This window comes from Lepisma saccharinum, chromosome 30 (assembly GCF_977018435.1).
Source record: "Lepisma saccharinum chromosome 30, izLepSacc3.1, whole genome shotgun sequence".
Classification (NCBI taxonomy): Eukaryota; Metazoa; Arthropoda; class Insecta; order Zygentoma; family Lepismatidae; genus Lepisma; species Lepisma saccharinum.
Window position 1 is genome coordinate 7,094,606 of NC_139258.1, and position 17,301 is coordinate 7,111,906.

Below are 17,301 nucleotides of genomic sequence, written 5' to 3' on the forward strand. Positions count from 1 at the left end.
CAGGTTTGGTTCTCTTAGCATTAAAATAAATCCCTAAATGCCTTCTACTAAGGTTCCGATTTACTTCTACATTAATTCCCACTAGCCTACGATACTTACAGTCGCTTGTCAATGGAAAATACATTGTCCATGAGAAGTGCACTTGTGTAAGGTAATTTTTAAGTTGTTTTTTCAACATAAGTAACTTTTTTTTAAAAAAATTCAAAGAGTGCTCATTAATTTAAGGAAGGTTCAAATTTTGTGTGACAATGATTGCCAAAATTCTATGATAATTAGTCTTCTTGCTAGGAGAATTTGGAAAAAGAAACAAAACAATCGGAACCATTACAAGTAACAGTTTCATACATTGGAGACACATGTCTTCAATTTTACACAAGGAACTACTTACGGAAATGAGTTTCTCCAAGGTTTACGTTCGTCGAGGTATTTTCTTTCATTGTGGAATATATTTGACCGGGAAATCATGTATTTTTCAAGAGAAATATCTCACCGATGCACAATTGCCATTGCTTTCATTTGCTTGCCCTACGACAACCGGATGCTACCTACGTTTGATGATGTAAGCCCGTCAATGGTTCAACTCCCTTTTTTTTTTTTTTTTTTTTATACTATGCTTTCCTAACGTAACCAAACCTAACCTTATCGGAAATGGTTCGTGGGGCTATCGGTCGGTCACCTACCGTGCATAATGGTTCGTGGGGCTATCCGTCAGCTACCTGTGCATAATGTATAATTTGCACCGGTGACTAACACGGTAGTAGGTATTTTTCGGTGAAGAAGGTTGAAACACTGCATACCCACAACATGAGTCAAGATTTGCCCGCCATATTGTGTGTTCCGGAAGCGAAGAAAATAATTAAAAAAAAAGCACTCACAATGTGAAAAATTGCGTTTGTTTTCGTGTAAAAAGCATAATGGCGCCTTGAACTATGTTCCGCAATACACAATTGGTAAGTACGAACCATGCAAAACACAAAATATCCGATTTTAATGTGTCTCCGATCTATGAAACTGGTACCCCATTGTTAATTTAGGTCTTTATGAAATAATATTCATATGCTTCTGTCGTATGTTCACATATGGTGACTTGAAATTCATGCCGTTTTGAAGGTGGTTAGCAGTGGCTAAATCAGTTTTATATGAACAAATGGATACCAGTTCCAAACGTTAAATGATTTTTTGCATGTTTTAGAGGAATTTGAATTATTGTTTTACGTCCACTTTCTGCACAGATAGGCTAATCGGGTCTGGACCTACAGTTTAAAGTGGAATCCGAACCACGGTGTAATGTGGCTCCATGAGGTATCAGGTTTTATTGGAACATTAGGAAGTGGTTTAGAATACTGGAAACGATCGTGGAGGGAAGTTCTAGACTTTGCTGGAGAAATTATAATTTGAAAAATAGCTCATGCAACATCCATACTTTGCAGTGAGCAGCTGTTCTTAGGCTCTGTCCGAAAGGTACAAAGCACGTACTTGAAGCATGGTCTTAGCGGAAGTGACGTCAGCGAGTACAGTTCGAAAGCGCCAAGAACAGAAGTACGCAAGTGCACAGCTTGCAGTACAGACGGGAGCTGACTAAGTCACGTGATTTCCACACTCGATGTTCATTTGTTTAAAGTCACGGAGGTAGAAAACCAGCAACACAGGTTAAATATACGTTATGGGCCAGCAAGTTGTTAGTTAAAGTTCTTATAATGTGTACAAATGTATGTGTACGAACATTTGAAAATGCTATGTGATTTCTATGGTGAAAAACAAGTGTTTAAACCATGGGGAAAACAACGAGTACTAAGTTTTATCTACTGATCGTATTTGGCACCTGCAGTCGAAGTGCAATTCGAAAGATTTTCATTTCCAGGCAACGACTTGAAGACCACACTCTCAAGACCATACTCGGAGGATGTACGGTCTTGCACCTTTCGGACACGGCCTTAGTTTATAGTTATGTGATTCCAGCAGATTTTCATGCGACGCTCGGAGGAGGATTTGTACTTGCAACCAAATATTTTGTAATCAGGTGTTGGAAGCATTTATGATCATTTTAATGCTAAGAGTCCTAAACTTGACACATTTAACCTAACAACAAAAGCATTTAGGATGTGTTATTAATGCTAAGTGCCCTATACCTGACCTGCCTAATCTAACAAAGCATTTATGGACGTAATAGCCCTTCACACCCCATGCATGAAAACTAAATGGAAGCACACACTAAGTAATCACTAAAACTCTGAAGTATGTGTTAACAGATATAAATAGAAATTGAACCATGTAAAAAATGCATCTACCATGATTACAGTAACCCCCGACTTATGTAAATTTGCAGTTACATAACTGTATGTAGCTGTCACAAGTAGAGTTTAAAAAGGCTGGCTTTTTTGAATGGATGTTTTTTCTCGATAAAAACCAGCTTTTTTTAAAAAGAAAACCAGGAAATTTTGGCTTTTTTTACCAATTACACCTAACCTATTCCTTTTGAAGTTACTGTTATGAGTAGGGAGCGGAAGTTGATGAAATGTCATCTTTTTTCTGACATTTCGGACACGATACCCATTAAATATAGACAATATTACACTTTGTCTAGAACCCAAAAAAGGTAATTATAAAGTGCATTTTTTGATAATTTTCGGCATTTTCCCGTCACTTTTTGCGATATTCGGTGTGTTGTTTCGTCATATTTTGTCACTTCTTTCGTTTTGGTAATATTCTTGAGTTTTTTCACCAAGGTGAACATAGGCCTATATATATCTCGAAGGATTTATTTTTCTTTAGAGTCCCACAGAAACGCACCACACTACAAAACATCACCAGGCAAAGCTGCGGTAAATTAATGCACTTTACACCAATTCATTCAGTGCATACGACTTTTTCATTAAATTGTTTTAAAATTATTCGGTTGTTTCCATTGGAAATCCTCATTGCATATTTTGATTGAATGTGAATTTGGTGCCTTTTTTTTAAAAGCAAGATTGAATTTAGTTTAATTTTCTTTTCATTTCAATTTTTAACAATTTAATGGTCATTTTTTCCCATTTTTTATCCTTACTGTGCATAAAAGTGCACTTAAAACACCAACTCAATTTGACAAGCCTACCGAAATATGAAGATAACACTTGGAAAGAACCCCCATTCAAAAAAGCCATCTTTTCTGAAAAACTGTTTATGTCTAGCTACAAATTTCTTATTGTAAATTGTATTTTATATTTAGAAATCACTGTATTTTACAGTAGGGAGATAAACTAAAACTATGGAACAGGAAAAATACTACCAATTCTTGTAAAAAAAGCCACGGAAAAAAACCCTGTTTTTTTTTCCGACCACTTCCAACTCTATAGTGGAACTATAAGCAAAAAAACCTGCGCAGACCCGCAACTCCTGTGTACCGTACTCCCGTGAGGAGAGGAGCATGGTCCAAGTATTGTTACAGATAAAAATATATAAATGACTTACGTGAGTGAGTAGAAATGGTTCAAAACGACGTTTCGGAAGTCTGTACTACTTCCTTCATCAGGTAAATAAAAAAAAAACTTTAGGTGCCAAACATGATACTGTGTTGTCAAATCGTAAGTTGAGGATTCAGGTTCACACAATAAGTTTTTACCTTTTTTATACTCAATTTGAATCCTCAACTTACGATTTGACAACACAGTACCATGTTTGGCACCTAAAGTTTTTTATTTTATTTACCTGATGAAGGAAGTAGACTTCCGAAACGTCGTTTTGAACCATTTCTACTCACTCACGTAAGTCATTTATATATTTTTATCTGTATTGTTAGTGAGTAAAACGCACCATTGTAAAATGTTTGTATATTCTTGTATATATTTTTCATACTTTTATAGTTTATATCCGAATAAATACTGCTGCATGATGTTTCATTTATAAAATAATACTGTGTAAATAATATACACATTTATATATACTTACACACATATAATAATAATAGGGCCAAAGGGGGAGAAGGCGCACATCACTGATATTAAGGTATATAGAATATAGGAAGACCAATTGCCTAAGTTTTAATTGTGTGTTTATTTTTAAAAGTTTCACAGGAAGATGATGAATACTGGAAATTAGTATTTTGTGAGAAATTTATGTTGTGGAAAGTAGCTTGAAGAAGTGATTGTAAAGTGTTTTTTGTGCATGGAAAATGTTGCATACACCTGCTGGCGAAGCAGGAGTCAAAATACAAAGGTACTGAAACCTTACAGCCTGAACATAGCAGTACCAGGTAAAAAAAGGCACTGAACAAACCCGTGCAAGCATATAGGAGTGCATATTGTAGGTTAGTCGGGTGTTACTCACAAATCCAAAATATAAAAAAGGAAAGTTAAAACTTGTACTTACGAATGTGAGTATATACTCATATTCGTAAGTACAATTTTTAACTTTCCTTTTTTATATATAGGAGTGAAATGTAAAAAAAAAAAAAAAATATATCTGCGCAAAACAGTAAGCAGAGTTGCTACAATTTTTTGATTATGAAATTTCCTGACATCCAGGTTTTCCAGTTCAAAAGTGAAATTTTTCCAAACATGTTTGTCATCATGATTTTTGCTTTTAAACCTTGTGTTTTTGAATTAAATATATAATCTGTTAATTATTATAAATATTCACTTTCAAAACTTTTTTTTTTTTTTTTAGCAAATTTTATTCTATGTACACAAGAACACATGAAAGTTTGAAGAGTAAAATGCAAAATTACAATCTGCATCAAATGTATAGGGTGCTACAATCATGTGCATCTAGCCTTCAGGCTAAGGTAAAACAGGTACATTATTTCATCATAACAGATCTCTACAATATAAAAACGACGGAAAAAGTTCATAAACCATACACAACTTTTCATTTTCCGGCTGATTTTGTCTCGTAGAAAATGCTGCTTTTTTGCTTACATTTATAAGTACAAAAGCATCTGGAGAAAATTTTGTTGCATTTAGGAATTCTATAGGAAATGCCAACGAGACAGATCTATACAATAATAGACGATAACCTCATCTTCACCAACCTTTCCGATAATTATGATCATATTGTCTGTCAATGTACTTTAGTTATCAATCAGATATCTGGGCTGCAAGTTCTACTTTGATATTCTTTCTAATATAAAAAAAGGTAAAGTTATCCCCTGTGCTTAGCACATGCCATGAAGGCGTATAGGGGGTGTGGGGGTAATGCCCCACACTTTCTTGATCCGATCGTGAGTGGGGGTGATAATATCTAGTATTATACAAAATAAAATTTATTACAGAAATTCGAAGGAACCATAATTTTGCACAAGACAGAATCATAAGAACGAAAGAAACAAGTTTCTATACTGAATTTTTTTTGGGAGTGGAATCAGAAGTGGAAGTTAACTGCTTGTTCATTTTGGAACTTTTTCTCTTGAAGACTCCAAAATGCATGTAAATTCCAGATGATCTGCAAAATTCCCTGACATTTCCCTGTTTTTCAGGTTTTCCAGATTATAATCCTCTACGTCTCTTGTTTCCCCTTTAATACCAAAGAAGTGAGACGAGGATTGTCTTATCGGCGCAGTGGATGATCATATATTAGGTACTTAAAGTATACAATTTAGACTTAATATTCGTTAACCCAATATTTATTACAAAACATATTAGTACTTATACTTTCCAAATACAATTAATTCAACAGAAATGTCTATGGATTATCTCCCAGTTAACCTAGTTTAATTTGTCCCATTTGATAGTCAGCAGTCAGTAAGTAAAGGCTACAAGAGTCAGAGCAAATCGCAACCCAGCCCAAAACCCCCCACAGCCAACATGACCCGGAGCAATCCACCTAAAAAATCTAAACTAAAACAATTTCCTTTTCTTGCACTTTTAAGAACTCAAAATAAATCAATAGACTTTAGGTAAATTACACCCGGCCATGAGGGCCTATAAAGGGCGATAGACCGTAATGCAATATACTCAGCCTGTCCAGCCAGTGTCCAGTACGTCAGAAGTCTCTCGTAGTCGGCAAGGATCTCCCACGCTAAACTTCTCGCTCGACCAGCGCAGAAGCCCAGCCAATGGCAGAACCTTCCAGAATCACCTGTCTGTTGAGTCTCCATCCGTCATTCATGAGCAATATTACACTATGGGCTTACAAAACAACCTCTCCCCCAAAAATTACAATTTTCTAGCACATAGTGTACTACTAGTTACACATATCCTTTTAGAATTCCCATTACAAACATACTCTTCTTACATAACCAAGTTTCAAGCTTTAGAGCGAGGTTTCGTAATAGTTATAGGGGTTTGCGCATGTCATCCCTCCAACTCCATCGCCTGTAAATATTGAAAAAGAAAAGGAAAACAAACTGGTACCAGTACAAGTTTACAAACATAAACCATTCATTCTTACTATAATACAGGCAACCTACACCAAATCTACAATAATTTACATTTATATAATGGGAGAATCCTTAATTAACCTTACATAGTCAGAGATCTTGTCGATCCATGTATAAAATTACCTATTATTGCCTCTCCTGGGCTCCAAATATCTTTTCAATTTATGTATATGTACTTTGGAACATACCTTGTCATCATCAACTTTCTTAACCAGAACTGAATTCTCTGTTAGAAATTTACTTATAAAATATGGACCCTCGTACATATTAGAAAGACTTTTAGTTATCTTGTCCTCTAAGGAAGATTTAATCTTAGTCCTAACTAATACTTTGTCATTGACTTGAAACGTTATGGGTGCATATCGCTTCTTATACAATTGTTTTCTCTTTTCCCATTCCCTTTGCATATTTCTGATAGCATTTTTCCATTTATCTTGCAAATTACCATCTGCTACATTAAAATCCATATCAGATAATTGCCATTGGACTTCCAATGGATCCCATAATTGTCGTCCCAAAAACAATTCCGACGGAGTATACTTCAATGTATGATGGTATGAACAATTTAAACTATACTGTATCTTTTTCAAACCTTCATGCCATTTAGTTTGATCTGCTGAATAATAACATCTCAAGGCAGTTTTCAAAGTACGTATGTATCTTTCACTTAAATTGGCCTGAGGATTGCCAACAGATAATCTAATATGCTGAATTCCATGGTTAAATAAATAACTGGTAAATGCATCTGATACAAAATATGACGCATTGTCTGATACAATCTCATAACAATAGCCATAAGTCATAAAAATATGATCTAATTTATCAATCAATACCTTTGAACTCAATTTCCTAATTGGCTCAAATACACAAAATTTTGATGCTCCATCTACCAGAACAAAAATATATTTATAACCATTAGATACAGGTAATGGTCCACAAATATCTATGTACAACCTTTTCATAGGAATTGTTACAATTTCAGATGTTAATATATTTTCAGGGGTTGTGTTTTTACACTTAGCTCGTTGACATACATCACAAGATTGAACTAAATCCTTAACATCCTGAGACATATGTTCCCAAGTAACGTGTCTCTGTAGACGCTTAAGTGTTTTCAACCAATTACCATGAGATCCTGTTCGCATATTAGTGTGATAATATAATATTAAAGGATGTTTCAAATTATCTGGTACACATATCCTATAAGGAAAATTCTTGGCTTTAGTTCTTTTGTATAAGAAACCTCGATGCAATTTATAATTTGGGAAATTTATACCTTGCTCCATTTGTCTCATAATATTGGCCAATTCCTGATCTTTCAACATTTCTTTCTTCAAGGTATCGGCATGAAATGGGTTTACCAACATGGCCAAATTAACATTACTAACATAATCAGAATCTAATTCTTCCGTGTGATAATCTCTCCAATCATACATACGAGATAATAAATCAGAAGTCACATTTTGCTTAGACGGTATGTGCACCACTTCAAACTTATAACAAGAGAGTTTCTCCATCCATCTCGCATATTTGGAATATTTCCTAGATTGTTTAACCATATAACTAAGGCTCATATTATCTAATTGAATAATAAAAGGCTGAATTTTCAAACAGTATTCAAAACGTGATATGGCTTGCATTAAACTTATAAGTTCAATTTCATAAATTGTTCGTTTTCTATCAACTTCTTTTAATCTTTTAGAAAAGAACGCCACTGGTCTCAGATTATTATTTTCATCAGCTTGTAAAAGACAAGAGCCGAATCCTCTCAAGGACCCATCACATTGAATAACAAACGGTTTATTTAAGTCAGGCAATTTCAAAATTACATGTTCTCTAAATAGAGTTTTAATTTTTTCTAGTGCCTCTTGTTGCCTAGAACCCCAATAAAATTTTATTTTGGGTGTTCGAATTTCATTTAAGGGAGCTACCACAGTAGAATACTCTGGAATAAATTTAGAATAAAAATTTAAGGTACCCAATAATCTTAATAATCCTTTTAAATTTCTCGGCGAAGGGAGATTTTGAATAGCTTCAATTCTGTCTGGATCCATTTCACAATTTCCTTGCCCCACAATAAATCCCAAGAATTTTATTCTCCTTTTCAAAAAACAACTTTTATTGGGGGAAATCGTTAACCCATATTCACGTAATCTCTGCAGTACTAAACGTAAATGTTCCAGATGTTCTTTCTCATTAGCACTATGAACAATTATGTCATCACAAAATAAATGTAAAAACCTTCCCTTATAATCATGAAAAACTTGGTTCATAACTCGTGACATGCAACTTGGCCCAATACTAATGCCAAATGGAATGACCTTATATCTATACTGATTATTAGGAGTTACAAAGGCTGTTACATCTCTACTAGATTCATCCAAGTTTACTTGGTTGAACGCTCTTTTCAAATCAATAACGGAAAATACCTTCCCCTGACTCAATTGAGCCATAGTTTCTTCCATATTAGCCACTGGGTGCGCATCATAGATTATTTTCTTATTCACTGCAGAATAATCACAAATAAGTCTTTTAGTCCCCCCTGAAGAAGGAATTACAAAGCAAGGTGCTGCGTACGGTGACGAAGATGCTTCAATAATGTTTTGTTCTAATAATTCAGTAATCACTCCATCTAGTTCCTGTTGTTTAGATGGTGGAACAAAATATGGACTCCGATGTACAGGAACATTATCGTATAATTTAATTTTATACGAAAAGTTCTTTAAACGTCCTAGCTTAGAAGTAATAACATCAGAAAATTCACTTTTCAACTTACATAACTGTTGTTCAGTATCCTCTAATGTAAACTGTCCAAAAGATACGCCAGAAACATCAGAAGCTCTGGATTCGAGTCCACGCCTTCTCTCTCGTGGCCTCCACGAAGTCCTGGACTGGCTCCGAAAGGAGTTCTCACCATTGTTTACATTTCTGACGAAGTTTTCCTGGTTCGCACCTGCTGCAAAGCTACATGTTGACCTTGGTCAGTTCTCGTGCGCTGATAAGACCGAGCTCTGACTCCTCGGCCTGTGCTGGCTGAACCCTGGGCAGGAGAACGTACAGGAAATGAAGGACGATCTTGTCTTTGTCTTTGACCTATATTCTGTAAAACACGAAAATTTTTGCATAAGCTTTCAGATGTCCATTTAATAGGGATTTTCTCATCACTTCCGGAAAAACCAACAATTTGTTCTAAATAGTTAATCACCATGTGGCACTGTTTCTGAAATCTCACACCAAGCACTAAGTCTAGAGGCATGTTTTTGCAAACATGAAAAGTTGTGGTCCACGATAAATTTCCAAGACCAACATTTAACATAACTCCTTTATTAATATTCATAAGGTTGTTGTTACCAACTATCACTTGCATATCCAAATCCCATTCTCGAACATTTCCCCTAGTCTTTATTCGATCTAAGAGACTTTCACTAATTAAACTATATGTTGACGCAGAATCTAAACAGGCCAATAAATTCAGATTATTGATTTTACAATCAACAAACACAGCAGTCACATTAGTTTCACCACCTTGTCTGGGGGGTCCTATGTCACTACGCAATCCTTGCAAAGCAAATTGAGCACCTCTCACATGCATCGGACACCATCGCTCAAAATGATCACTTGCTGAACATTTACGACAAGATTTGGGCGTATAGTCTTTGAATGCAGGACCTTTAGCCTTGAATTGTCGTTCGATATTAGGCAATCCCCAAAAATCTTTGGACAAATAAGAAAGTTTTTCTAAAACTTTCAACTCGTTCTGTAAGTCATTTAAAGTAGTAGGTATCCCCATTAGATACAATTTTTGGGAATACTGAGGTTTAAGTCTATCAACAAGATAACTTACAAAAGTACATTCATCCATATCATACTGTAAAATCTTAGCAGCTCGAACTCTACTTTCTAAATACTCTAAGGGAGTTTCATTATCTCTTTGATTACCCAGTACATATTTATTACATAAATACTGTCTCCCAATAGAAGTTGCATACTTATTTAAGATCATTTGAAATACATAATTCCAAGGGATATTTTCAATTATACATTTCATCCATAATTTACCCATTTCAGTATTTAATTTTGGTAAAACTGCGAGCATAATCTCGTGAGAAGGAAACATTTTTCTGTCTTTAATACCCTGCAATACATACAGAAATCTATACAGGCTTTCAGCATTAATTTCGTTAACTATAGGTACAGTAGCGATTAATTGAGTCAAATTTTCTTTGGCCATTTCCATATTTAACTTTCTCAAATCGGACCTATTATATAATACTCGTTCGTCTTCATCAGACGACGACGAACTTTCCAAAGGCTTACTTGGGCGTTTATTCACCCACCGGGGTTTACAAGGGATTTTTACGTACGTTTCTACATCTTCCCCCTCCCTTTGTCGTCCTTGGGCATTTTCTGGGGTGTGTGGTAAGGGTCCTACAAATTCATTTAACAACTGCGAAGCAGAATGTTCTCTATGGGTTGAAGAAAGTGGGGGAAAAGGCGGACCAAAATTCCTCCCATCCACTGTTCCCGTAATATCTACAGTATAATAATTCCGGGAGGTAGCCATAGTACCGCACCATTTACAGTCTAACCAAACTAGAAATATTGATATATTGATAGCCAAATGTACATAAGTACCAGAGACAGAACCAGCATGAAACCATGCTCTGCTCTTATAATCCTCTACGTCTCTTGTTTCCCCTTTAATACCAAAGAAGTGAGACGAGGATTGTCTTATCGGCGCAGTGGATGATCATATATTAGGTACTTAAAGTATACAATTTAGACTTAATATTCGTTAACCCAATATTTATTACAAAACCTATTAGTACTTATACTTTCCAAATACAATTAATTCAACAGAAATGTCTATGGATTATCTCCCAGTTAACCTAGTTTAATTTGTCCCATTTGATAGTCAGCAGTCAGTAAGTAAAGGCTACACGAGTCAGAGCAAATCGCAACCCAGCCCAAAACCCCCCACAGCCAACATGACCCGGAGCAATCCACCTAAAAAATCTAAACTAAAACAATTTCCTTTTCTTGCACTTTTAAGAACTCAAAATAAATCAATAGACTTTAGGTAAATTACACCCGGCCATGAGGGCCTATAAAGGGTGATAGACCGTAATGCAATATACTCAGCCTGTCCAGCCAGTGTCCAGTACGTCAGAAGTCTCTCGTAGTCGGCAAGGATCTCCCACGCTAAACTTCTCGCTCGACCAGCGCAGAAGCCCAGCCAATGGCAGAACCTTCCAGAATCACCTGTCTGTTGAGTCTCCATCCGTCATTCATGAGCAATATTACACTATGGGCTTACAAGATGCGTAGGAACCCTGAGTGAGTCTGTGGTAGAAAGAGCTAAAAGTTATTCAGGTGCCATTTTTTTTTCCAATTACAGGTTTAGAAAGCCATGGATCTAACGAACATAAGGCTACACATTTAGAAATATGATCTTAAAACATTTAATTTATTAATTAATATAAGATTGGATTGTAATTAATTAATTCTTGCACCAGAGTGGCATTCCTAAATAAGGCTTAACTGGTAAAAGCTTAAATAACTATGTAATACATTCTAATATTGCTGACTACCATGCAAAAATTTGGCTAGCAAGAGTGAAAAGAATTATAATGGTATGTTTATTATTCTGATTCAAGATACATGTAACAAGGAAGAAAAAAAAATTGAAAAAAAGGTCATGTAAATTTCCCTTAAGCAAACTTAAAATTTTAATATTTTTTTGCACCAAATTTGAAAATTCAGTGACCGGGTGCCCTGTATTTCTACCCTTGCAATAAGTAATCAGAAAACCTGCTCGGAATGTGCTTAAATGTGTATATGTATATGCAAAATCATATCAAAATTATGCAGTTAGTACTAGGAAATTTACATTGAAAAATAATAGTAGTACATCTGCACAGGTATCATTTAGCCGACATGTTGCAGAATTAAATTTTCTTGATGTATTCCATATTTTGTGTTTGTGTAAAAAATATAATTTTCACAATGAAAATGTTGGTAGGTTAGGCAGGTTCAATTATGGTACCATGGTATTGCACTTTGAAGTTTATTTTTATTCTACACTAATTTTGTGTGTAAAACTGAATTTTGTGATAACATAAGCAAGTATTAATCAACTTTTAATTATTTCAAAGTATCGGTTGAAAGTGGTATTGGCTCAACCATAGATATTTTTTGGTACGAAATTTCATCAAATTACCGATGTACTTCTTAACAGACGGCAGCCTCTTTCAATTGGAAGCCTCAGGAGGAGGGTTTTCAAGTGCTTTCTTGTCAACTGTGCACTGCTGTCCAGAAGGATTCATACAAGCAAAACCACTTACCGTAGACAGTTGTCTTTTCCCCAAATAATCATGATTTTGGAAGGGAAATTTTGGTATTCCCTTCCTACAAACACAATTAGAAGAAAAAAAAGTTAAATTTTATACAAAAATCCCTATTTGGAGTCCTTGTGGTCCCTGCAATAATAAACCAAGGTGGGTAAAACGTTTTTGGTACAATTAGGGTCCTTGAACCATGTGATGTCATGTTCTATTAGGTTCAATAGTTCATTGTGTAGAAAAATGTATGGTTCAATACTAAAAAGCACCGTAAGTGTCAATGAGTACAGTAGTCTGAACGCATGGCAATTAAAATTTGGCAGCTGGGCAGAATTGTGTTGGTGCTACATATGTTCAGCGTATATTTGACCAAACGCGATTCCTTCCCCCTGCACTCAGAATATACTCTCCCAACCGTGGTCGGGCATGTTTGTCAGTGTAGTGTGTGAGCTGTAAAAAGAGTGGTTGTGTTTTCTCACTGGGCCAAAAATCCCACCCAAACTGAGCCGCTTTTGGGGGGAGTGCATTGTATAATTTTCCAAGTGTTTGTGTTTTCTGGCTGGGCCGAAAATGCTGCCAAAACTGAGTTGCTTTTGGGAAGGTTATGTTGTAGCCCTTTATGACGCAAAGTTCAGTGTTTCAATGATCAGGAAGTAGTGTAAGAGCAAGGATTGTGACGTTAGTCTGACTTTATTCAAGAATGTGATCGGCAAGTATAAGGATTGCATGGCCCCAGCATTCGGTTCTCCAACAAAGGGGACGAGAACACGGCCGTGCACACAAGCCACCACCAGTATGCAGGTGAAACTTCACAGAATGGCCATGCAAGAGAATCCACCGACCCAAAGACAGATGGCGAATCATCTAAATATGTCCTTGGAAACTGTTAACCGCACCTTGCACCTGCATACTGGTGGTGCCTTGTGTGCACGGACGTGTTCTCGTCCCCTTTGTTGGAGAACCGAACGCTGGGGCCGTGCAATTATTATACTTGCCGATCACATTCTTGAATAAAGTCAAACTAACGTCACAATCCTTGCTCTTACACTACTTCCTGATCATTGAAACACTGAACTTTGCGTCATAAAGGGCTACAACATAACCCTCCCAAAAGCAACTCAGTTTTGGCAGGATTTTCGGCCAAGCGAGAAAACACAAAACACTAGGAAAAGTTATACAACGTACTCCTCCCAAAAGCGGCTCAGTTTGGGTGGGATTTTTGGCCCAGTGAGAAAACACAACCACTGTTTTACAGCTCACACACTACACTGACAAACGTGCCTGACCAAGGTTGGGCGAGTTCATTCTGAGCACGGGGGAAGGAATCGCGTTTGGTCAAACATACGCTGAGCAGCCTCTGTACATAATACATTTTAATGTATGGGACAATTTTGAACTAACCATGATTGCAGGTACATAGCAATGCAAATTTTGGAATTTTTCTGTTAATGCTGGAAAGTTAGAGGTAAGGTGGGGTAAGTGGGCCACCGAAAGAGCATAATTTGACTTCAGTTGAGTAATTACATATGAAACCAACACCAATCAGATGCATCCCGCATGGCAGTCAAGACGGCCTACCGACTATACCGCCGCAGCTCGTTACTTCATGGGAAGGGGATTTCAAAATTTCATTTCGCATGAGGCCCATATAAAAAAGAAACTTACACTTTCTACAATAAAAAAATGTTTTGTGTGCGAGTACATTGAAAAGTGTATGCTTGGGAACTTCTTGGAGAGGCTTATAAGCACACATACGGTCAGCTGCACAATGGATGTAACAAGATGATGACTTCCTGTCTCTGTGCAGGGTTGTTCAAGATCCAGGGATCCATAAATTCTAATGGGTAATATTGGGTTCCGCTGCAGGACCGGAACCTTTTGTCTTGCACAATTTAAATTCGCTCCAAGTTGCGTATTGTTACATTGAAAAAATGTCCATGGACCGAATTTAAATTGATTTAGGAAAAAAGGTTCCCGGACCGTAATTAAATTGAGCCGGGAAAAAAGTTCCTGCACCCTATTTAAATTGAACCGGGAAAAAAAGATTCCTGAACCATATTTAAATTCATCCTGAAAAAAGATTCTTGGATCGAATTGAAATACTTTATACTTTACGGCCTAGAACCCATTTACAGTTGCTGATTTTCTCTTCCGTACGGGAAATAAATTTATTTACAATTATTAGAACTTAACAACCCTGGCATTATTAAGGATCCAGAAATCCATACATTCTAATGGGTTCTATTTGGTTCCGTAACAGGATGGGAACCTTTTTTCTCGCACAATTTAAATACCATTCCAAGTTGGGTATTGTTTCATTAAGAAAGGTTCCTGGACCGTATTTAAATTGATTCAGAAAAAAAAGGTTCCCGGACCGTAATTGAGCCTGAAAAAAAGATTCCTGGACCGTATTTAAATTGAACTGGGAAAAAGGGTTTCTGGACTGTATTTAAATTGATCATTTTCCCCCCATCGTCCTGATGGTCTCAACATAGCAAAATGTTGAATATTTCCTGGATTTTACATTTTCCTGCATTTCGAGTTCTTTCAGCTTGGTCCCATGAAAAACGAAAAATTGAGGTTTCACTGTATATTATGCAATCTTAAATATAATATGTGGCCTACTGTGTAGACAAATGCTTAACGCTCTCACCTTTGGTGCATGCGATCCCAAGTTCGATTCTGGGGTGTAAGGGGTGCTCCATCCACGTAGTGCACCCAATGGTCAACCTCACTTCCACATAGTACACCCTGGACTGCAGACTAACGAGGCTCTGGCGACTGGCTCCATGGTCAGTATAATTTTGTTTGTGTTGTCCTGTGATTTTTCCTTATTTGTACTGAGTGCTCCTTTACAGCCTCAGCTTTTAACGAAAGTCAGAACATTTTAATATTTTATGATTTTAGTTCTGCAACGTCAGAGTTGTTATATGTAACGATAAGGGGCTGGACCCCGCATAATGTGACGGGTGCAAAGTAGCCTTAGTGCTGACGCACCCAAAATTTTATATTCAAATTCAAATTCAAGTTCGATTCTCAGTCACCGTTCATATGTTATTTCTCTTGTAGTCTACGGTTATAGTAACTGAATCTTTAATCAAACTAAAAATAAATGTCTGATGAAGGGAGCGTGTGTTCTCCTGAAATGTCACAACGAAAAACTGTGTTTTTATGCTTGTAATAACTAGGGAATGGAACTTTATGTGCTAAAAAACTCAGAAATATTTTTTTTTATGTGTCATAAATGTTGAAAAGATGTGATAAAAACAGGAAAATATGTGACAAAAATAAAAACCATTTCGTAACAAAAACAAAATATTGCATGCATTTTTAACACCTGAAATCTGTTTCTAAATGCTTACCTCTTAGCAAGTTATTTTTTAGAAAAGTTGCAGTGGATTACCATAGTTTTTTCCAAATTCTCCATTGTAAATCTGTGACGATTATCTCTAAAAAGCATCTTATATTGTGAGAGAGATAGCTCCACGTCACAAAAACAATTCTTGCATATTTGAAGCACGAGATGCCACTAACGCTGAAGTTTTCCAAAGCCTCCTCTTCCTGACCTTCCAAAACACGTGCAATTTGGTACAAAGTTTGAAAACCTTGGTTTTTCACAAATATTTCTGTACATTTAGACATTAGCATGCGTGTGTTAGATCCAGTGGCGGTATTCCCCCCCCCCCCCCCCCAATGGGATCGTAGGTGAGGCGCCAGAAGTCTGCCAGCGAGCATGTTCAAAGACAATACAAATCCGAACACTCTCGATATGAAAGAGGTGCGGAGATTAAACATTTTTCCTTCGAGGATTTCGAGGTAGCTGAAGTCAATGAGCGATTTTATGTATTTAAAATGAAAATTCACAAAATATGTTTTTACATATGGAAAACGTGTTTTTATGTAAAATAAAATTTGCTATGTTGACATGATCAGATCATGATCAGAATTTTGGCAAAAACGAGGGTCTCTGTCTTATCGCAGAAAAAACATTTATTTACCTAAAGTTTCGTTTCCTAGTAATAACCGTAGACTACAAGAGAAATAATTCTACAATAGATGCGTACATGCAAGAAAAATTATTGTTCATATGTTGTGTAAAAAAAGAGAGACAGAAACAACAATTTAATTTATAGGAGAACATAGACTCATAATGAGATGCAACAACAATATATGGACACTTAATATATGTACTACATTATTTACATGAATGCCATTATAAAAGTAAAACATACATACAAAAAATGAAAAGAAAAATACATAATTGCACAACTGCAATAAAAACTTATTTACAAGAAACTGCTCTTATTTTGCACAAAACATAATACAAGTAAGCTGTTTTTTTTCTTTCTTTTTAACGTGGTCTGTTATACACATAAAATATCACATTTTTCCAGTGCTGAAAATGGCTAATTTTGTTGTCCACAAATGGACTGAACCAGAGACTTTGCATGCGTATGGGGCATACAATATGCACACAGCCTACAACCGAAATTGGGTGAAAAAATTGGAATTTTTATACAGAGAGATGCTCTGTTGACTGAATCACTGCATCTCTCACAATAAAAAGTATGGAAATTAATAAATAATTAATTTGTATCATGCATA